The sequence below is a fragment of the Ammospiza nelsoni genome, chromosome 16 (assembly GCF_027579445.1).
Source record: "Ammospiza nelsoni isolate bAmmNel1 chromosome 16, bAmmNel1.pri, whole genome shotgun sequence".
NCBI classification, from domain to species: domain Eukaryota; kingdom Metazoa; phylum Chordata; class Aves; order Passeriformes; family Passerellidae; genus Ammospiza; species Ammospiza nelsoni.
Window position 1 is genome coordinate 10,291,305 of NC_080648.1, and position 7,848 is coordinate 10,299,152.

Genomic DNA, 7,848 nt, shown 5'->3' on the forward strand with positions numbered 1-7,848 from the left:
ATGCTTTTGCTATGACAGAAATGGGTTTACTTTTGTCTCTCTCTCATTTTGTTCATCAATAAACACTTTACAAGGCCTGCTGTGATTTTTACCTTAGGACAGTGCATCCTTTGCAATACAAGCCTTGTCTGCTGCCCCTCGGATTTGAAAGTGAGGATCTGGTTCCCAAAGCCTGGATTTCACAGCTGTGCTCTGACTGGTTTCCTATCAGCACATACAAAAGCAGTGAGCACACAGCCACAGCTCAATACCCACTTCAAACCTCAGCTGGAACAACTGCTGTGGTTTGAAGTTGTTTTGTTAACTTTGGCTAATTGATAACATCTGCACCTCAGCACCCTCCCTTGCCTCTCAAGCTGCTTTCAGATAGATGGACAGATAATGAGAAACTGAGGCAGATCTCTGTTTCTGTACTAGTGATCTATTGTTACACTTTTGGAAAATTGGGTGAGAACTGGGGGGTGTCTTCAAATAAAGCCTCCTTTATCAATGCTCCTTTCACACAGAAACAAGACCAGAGACACTAATAAACCCTCATGCTATTAATTTGGCATTTCTCTTGTGATCAGATAAAAGAACTTATGATTTCACACTTTTTCCCCCCCCATGTTTTCTAAGGGTGGAAATTTACACTTGGGTTTTAAAATATTGGAATTAACATTTATTTCTCATTAGTTTTCATTTTCTTCATATTACAATAGAAGGATCAGGAACTGGTATATGTGATATTTTAGTAAATAAAATCCTTGTATTCAGGATCACTCTTGAAGTCTGGTAATACAGAGTGACACCATATAGGTCCCAAGGAGACATTATGGTTGTAATGGAAATATCATATATCTCATATCCCAGGTCTGACATATCAACTCAGCAATAAAAAGAAACAGGATATTTGCAACTATATTTTAAACAGGGATTTTGCTGTTACTATGAGAACATGGATTACTCAGAAATTTTGGTGAGAAAACTCCTTAATGGTTTCATCAATGTTTAGCCCCACGAGATTTCAGTTCTCTCACTGCTATTTGCAATAGCTGTTAATGCAGGGAAAATCAGAAATAAATGAGCATGGTTCATTGGTGCCTGCATGTACACCCCTGAGCTGGGTCTCAGTGCAGGTCAGATGGTCTCTCAGGCTGCAGGATTGCCAGGATCAGATTGGGGTTATGCCTGGAGACTCGTGTGCCCTGGGATATTGTATTTGTGGGGTACCCTGATGAAGGAAGGAATGATGAGTCTGACTCCATGTTCTCAAAAGGCTAATTTAATATTTTAAGATACTATATTATATTGAAGAATACTATCCTAACTAAAGAATACAGAAAGGATACTTATAGAATGCTAAAATTATAATAACTTATTATTATAAAGATAATTATTATTATATTTATTATTATAAAGATAATAACAGAATGCTAAAAAGATAATAATGAAAACTTTCATTCTTTCCAGAGTCCCAACACAGCTTGGCCCTGATTGGCCAAAGAGTGAAAACAACTCACAGCAGAATCCAATGAAACAATCACCTGTGGGTAAACAATCCCCAAACACATTCCACATGAGCAAAACAGAGGAGAAGCGAATAAGATAATTTTTGTTTTCATTTTTCTCTGAGGCTTCTCAGCTTCCCAGGAGGAGAATCCTGGGCAAGGGGATTTTTCAGAGAATGCGAATGCCACATTGTGACCTCTCCTCACCTTGGCACCTTTCCCTTTTGGCTGCCTGGAAGGGTTGATGCTGCTCAGCCAGCCAGGAGACCCTCATGAACTTCCTTGTAAAAGGAATTTCTCAGGATTCAGGGAGACCTGTGTTACATAAGACTTTGAAAACAAGATTTGACATAGGATAGGGCTATCCCCTTTATGAAGTCCCAAACAGAACCCGCATGCTGCCATGAGCACTGTTATTATTGCAATTCTTTTATTTTGTGCCCTTTCAGCACCACCAGCACCTCCGAAAAAGATAAAATCCCAAATACAGATATCATAACTTCACCTAATGCAAGCTCAACACATTTGGTCTTAATCTGAGTGCCTGGACTGGGATGAGTTCTGCAGGGCTGTAATAAAATAAATATTTTCCTGCACTGGGAACAGCTCAGGGGAAGGTTCAATGTCAGGTCAGCAAAGGGAGCTCTTTAACCATGTTTTGCTAGACATGGACCATATCCTTCTCTAGGAAACTGTCAGAGGTCCATAGGGGCTGGTGGATGGGAAGTAACTGAAAGAGGCACTCTTTCACACAAAAGAAGCACCTCTTGCTGATTTTAAATGTTGGATTTTGTTGGAATTTGAGCAAAGTTGGGCAGTGGGTACAGCCCCAGCTTGCAGCAGCAAGAGTTTCCACCAGAAAAACAAAAGTTATTAGTGAGTGAATTACTTTGGTTGGAATTCCCTTTCCTTGCCTGCTCCAGTTGGATTACGGGCAGGAACAAAGGGAACAAGCAGCCCTGCTGCAGCAGACCAGTCCCAGGTGAGCAAGGCTGAGCTACTCAACAACTGCCAGTATAGGGAGAGCTCCTTTAATTGTTTTTTCAAACAAACCTGACCCCCCTGTTCTGCCATTTTAATGCAGGAAGCAAGGGAAATGTGATCCACAGGTGCATTATAAAAGGGAAGGCAGAGGACCTGGGGAAGGAAGTTTGCCTTTTGCTGCAGTGTGAGACAGTGCCTGAGTGCTTTGTGTCCTTGCACATCTGGTGCAGAAATAACCTGAACATCAGAAGAATTTGTTAAGGTCAGTAGCTTTCTATTCCTTTGCAGACATGTTGTTTTTTGGTATACCACAGATGAGCAAAAACCCCCTCTTGCTGCCAGGCCATTCAAACCCATTTCTAAGAGTTCCTCACCAAAATTCCTGGTGTCAATACTGCTGCAGACTCAGGGTAGTTTCCTTTCAATTTCCTGGGAACTGATTATGAACTCAGGAAATAAAATGCACTTCTTTGGATGGGGATTCCTTAGATTAAATTGGTTTATTGAGTTACTTTCCAAGAGGTTGGTCTTTTTATAGTCTGAGAAATTATTAATTTCCAACTTAAGCATGCATTTAGTTATTGAATGTTCTCTCTTTTACACTAGGCAGGAACTTTTTTTTTAATTTCCAGGCTCATACCAGCCCATGCAAAGAAGTCAAGGTTTTGAACAAATTCAAAAAGAGGACTTTGAACAGAACTGGAAATGAGTGCAGGAGTTTGGTTCAAGGTACCTCTGACTAATTAATTATCCACTGATGTGATTCAGTTTCCAGAGAGATCAGCCATACCCACCATAAACTAACCAAGCTCAAAACAAAGGTATTTAATGCACAGTTGCAGACCTGGCCAGCAGGAAATCCATTGTGGGCTCATGGAACTGGATGATGCTCCACACCTGGGCTTAGATATTTTGCTACTTATGTAAATTCAGCAAATGCATCCCATGTGCTCTCATATCTCTTGGAAAAACCTAATTCTCCTTGTTAAATGAAAAATGTATTTATTGAGACACTTCAATGACCACTCTAGGAAAAGCAGGTGGTTCTCATGGTTGGACTTGAATCACAAATGAAGACTTTTGCAGTATTTTCAAGCAAAGATTGAGTATTTATGTGTTTGTTTGCTGGCTGTCAGTGAGAGGGTGATGTGTCCTGTCCTAGCAGAAGTTAAGTGAAAGTATTTTTTTATGACCATTGCCATTTTCCCTTTAATTTTGGAGCAGCACTAATCCCTCTCCTTTCAGGGTGTGTCAGTACACTTACAGGCTATGATAAGTTGCCCAGCATTGAAGGTTTTACAACCTTATGTATATTTTTGAATTTTTTTTGGGACACATATAGATCATGTTAAAAACCAGAAGTCCATTGTTCAATCAATCAAGTTAATCCTGGTGCTCCTTGATAACTATAGCTATCACATTTCAGAGTGATTTTATTGGATATTACTGGGATTACTTGTAGTAGCCACTCAGTCTAGACAGGGGTTTCTATTACAGAGAACACAGACAAAAGGGTAAGAAATATTAATGCCCAACCTCCATTAACCATGCACAAACTGCATATCAGAGAGTGGATCCTGTTCACTTGGCTGGGGGTCTCCCTCCCTTTTGTTTATCTCAGAAGACCACTGGCTTCTTAATTAAAAGGAAAATTTGTCTTAATAAAGGAGTAAAAAAACTAAGGAGCTACTTGAAAAAATTACCTCTTAAAGCTAATAAAAATTAGAGACTTTTCAATCAACAGTCACAATACTGAAAGGCCTGAGTATTTTGCCCAAAATCTCTGGGATGTCTTTCTTTTCCCACCTTCTTGTGAGATGGGAGCAGTCATGGTGATCTTGCTTAGAAACTGGGATCTCCCACAGTCCTGCTGTGGGAATTATGATGAAATGAACCTCCACACTCACCAGAGCTGGCTAAAATCACACTGCCCTGGTTTCTGGAACAAAGCCTGTGGAATGACAGGCACTCCAGGAATGCTGTGCCTTGAATAAATGGGATGGGGCAGTGATGTTGTTCCCACTATCCCTTGGAAGACAGCTCTGCTCAATTAGGACTGTTGGCTGATTAAAATTAGACGTAGTTAACGAGGCACTGAGTGAGGTAATGAAGTTAAACTCCAAAGCATTTCAAAATCTCATTTTATACTACTGCACATGTTCACAGAATCATAGCATATGGGCAAACATTGTACTTGCTGCCTAGACCACTTGTGTCACAGACTGTATTTTGGATGGGACATATTTCAGATTGTTGTCAAATTGCCCATCATAACATGAGCTCCACCAGGTCTTTCAGAGAATTTTGGGAATCAGGGGAACAGTGGAAAACTCAAACACTGCTTGCATATGGCTTGCTGTCCTGCATTCATGCACCCAAAGACCTTGATGTCCTTTTGTTCTCCACATCCTTTTGGGATCAAAAGTCAATGAGCCTGTTGTTGGGAAGGGTGTGAGATCATGTAGAAGCAGAAGAGTCAAAAATTCTTTTTTGTTGGAAGGCAGGAATGAAAAACTGATTCTCTAGTTGTATAAGAAGCTTGCAATTATTTCAGGATTCCCTTAATTCCTGGGTCATGAGGTCGATTATGGACTATATAGAGACATAAATCAAGATTTCCCTTCAAGACTGTAGCTTGGTGTAGACTTGGAGAAAATGCTCTGCATGCCAGTGCTCTCAGCCCCCTTTTCCCTCTGACAGCTGATGCTGGTGTGTTTGAACATGCTCTGGGGGCACTGGGGGCTGGGTCAGGGTTGCTCTCACTATGTTTGCCATGCAGCTCCTGGGGCCCAGCCCTGCTCATCCCTAATCCTGACAGCAAACCAGCCTGGGACAGGAACCCTCCTCTGCTGCTGGCAGGGCCCAGCCGTGCCTTTGGTGGGTCCCCATTGCTGGGTTACATCCCCATTGTATAAATGGAAATGCATCATGAAGATCCAGATTATCCCAGTATGAATGCCTGATTCTCTGGGTTATTTTAAGCAGCAGTTATGCCCTTGATGCACTTATGGCTATCACAATAAGTTACTTGTACTAAACCTGTGGAGCTGGGCAAAGAGTTGGGGTCCCTCAGGTTTTAGACTCAGCTGTGAACACTTTTTCCTCTGTATTTATTTTTCCTCTGTATTTATTTGTATTTATCAGCTACAGGTCTGCTTGCCCTAATAGATCTCATCCCTTAAAATTTCATTTCATGGCAATAAACCATGAATTGCCAGGACATTTCTCAATGTAGTGTTAGAAAGGAGAGGGCAGCAAAAATTTCTGCCCTTGTTTCCATGAAAATTATCTTCCAAGAAGAATTATTGTTATATAACTTCAAGATCACAGTATACAAATACATATATATAATTTGAGGCTGTTTCTAATAAGCATTGTCTCTAGCCTGTGGTTCACTCTGGTTTAAATATTCTCAACTTTTTGGTCAAATAACAGCCTAGAACAATATTTTTAGGAAAAGATAATGCTGGGCAATGGCTGGAAGTTTTGTGGCTTTTACCACCCTTCAGAGGGCTTGGGGTAATGTGTGTACTTTTCAAGAAAACAAAAAACCCCACCCCCAACCTGGAAAAGCTTTAACTAAAACACCATCCAAGACAGCTTGCAACTTTCACTTTGATTGTGTTTGATTGTGTTGCTGATGTCAGGGTTCTTCTTTTCTGAATATAACTGGACTTTCTGAATCTCTGTTTGCTTGGTTTCTTTTCTTTTTTCATACTTTCTTCTGGTACTTTCCTGAACACCACTCAGGTTCTTGCAAACTGAGCAATCAATGGTGCTACACCAATGTCATTAATTTTAGATCAAGCATTTTTCTTTAAACTTTGTCAGAGATGTGAATGTTTTGGAAGTTAGCGGAGGAGGCATTTATCCATGGAAAGGCTGGCTGGTGCTGCTTCAGCCATCTGGCTGGGAGACCCTGATTGTCTTCCTTTGACAGGTTTTGTATCACTGTTGAAGATGGAGATGTTTAAATGATAATTGATAACATTATTCATCTCAGCGATTCTCTTGGCTACGCTCTTGCTTTAACATTAGTTTTTAATAAACCTTGCCACTTTAAATTTCATTTTAAGCAGGAAAAAAATGTTTTTAAAGTTTCAGATTTGGAAGCTTTTACAGAGCTTAATAAAAATTCACTTGGGCAAAGCACAGTAGACAACTGCATTGGTACTGATGGTTTCCATTTAAATAAACATCTCTTTTGTTTGCTGCATCTTGCAGCTGCTGAGATTCTTAGTCTTACTTCCTCTAAGTCTTTCCCTTGGCATCTCACAGGCATCAGAGAGGGGGAAAGTGACTCCAACGCTACCAATGCAGAGAGCTTGGTTTTCTTCTCTCTTGTGTGACTCAGACCTTTGTATTGGTGTGGGGACAATCTGGACAGCAAGCAGGGATGCTGGGGAGGAGATGCTCTCAGTGAATTGGGATGGTCAAACATCCCACCACGCTTCATAAACTCTTGTTTAGGCAGCAGGATGGGCAAGTGCAGCAGTTTTTCGTGTAGGAGAAACAGACCCTTAACCCTCCCTGCTGCTCCCTGACCCTCCTGTCAGGTAATGGGCAAAGAGCTCCCAGGAAAGCTTGTGGGGACAGAGATTGCATGTGTTGGGCTGTCAGTGAGGTTCTGCAGAGACAGGAATGACAGTGCTCTGGGAATCCAGCTCTGCTTTAGGATTTGGCATTCAAAGGACAGAAAAGCAACAGCAAAACAACTCAGAGAGTAACACAGACTACTCCAGGAAAATTATTTAAGGGAAAAAAAAAATTCACATATAAATGTTCTGGATAAAACATCTGTCTGGGGAGTCTGGGATCTGACTCATCCTGCTGTCACATTCCTGGATGTCCCTTGCATCTCTAGGAAGAAGGAAAGGAAATAAATAAAGTTAATCTCTTGCCTAGCTAGTAGCTGTATCTCTTTACCAGCTTAGCACTTCTGGGCTGCATATCCATGTAGGAACCCCAGTTGTACTTCTTTTTATGTGTATTGACTTAGTGAAGTGCAAACATGTTAAAAAGTTCACTTTCTCCTTTATACGAGTCTATAAAAAAGCTCTTAAAAACGGACTCATAGTGTTTCAATGAGACAAATGAGTGATCAGCTGAGACCCAGCAGTCCTTTCCAATGGATTAGGTGCTTGTGTGAGAAACTCTAGGATGCTAATCAGCCTGGAGAATTTTCATGCCTCCAGCACTATGTAATGACACAAAATATTGCAGTGCCTCCAAGTTATAATGGGACAGGCAAGGGGGATGCAGTCATAGGTATCATTCCTGATATTTGATTCCAGCTAGAAGGAGGCTTTCAGAAGTCTCTAGGCAGCAGAGATTTCTTATGCATTTATGGACACTGGGGTAAAACTAAACATAT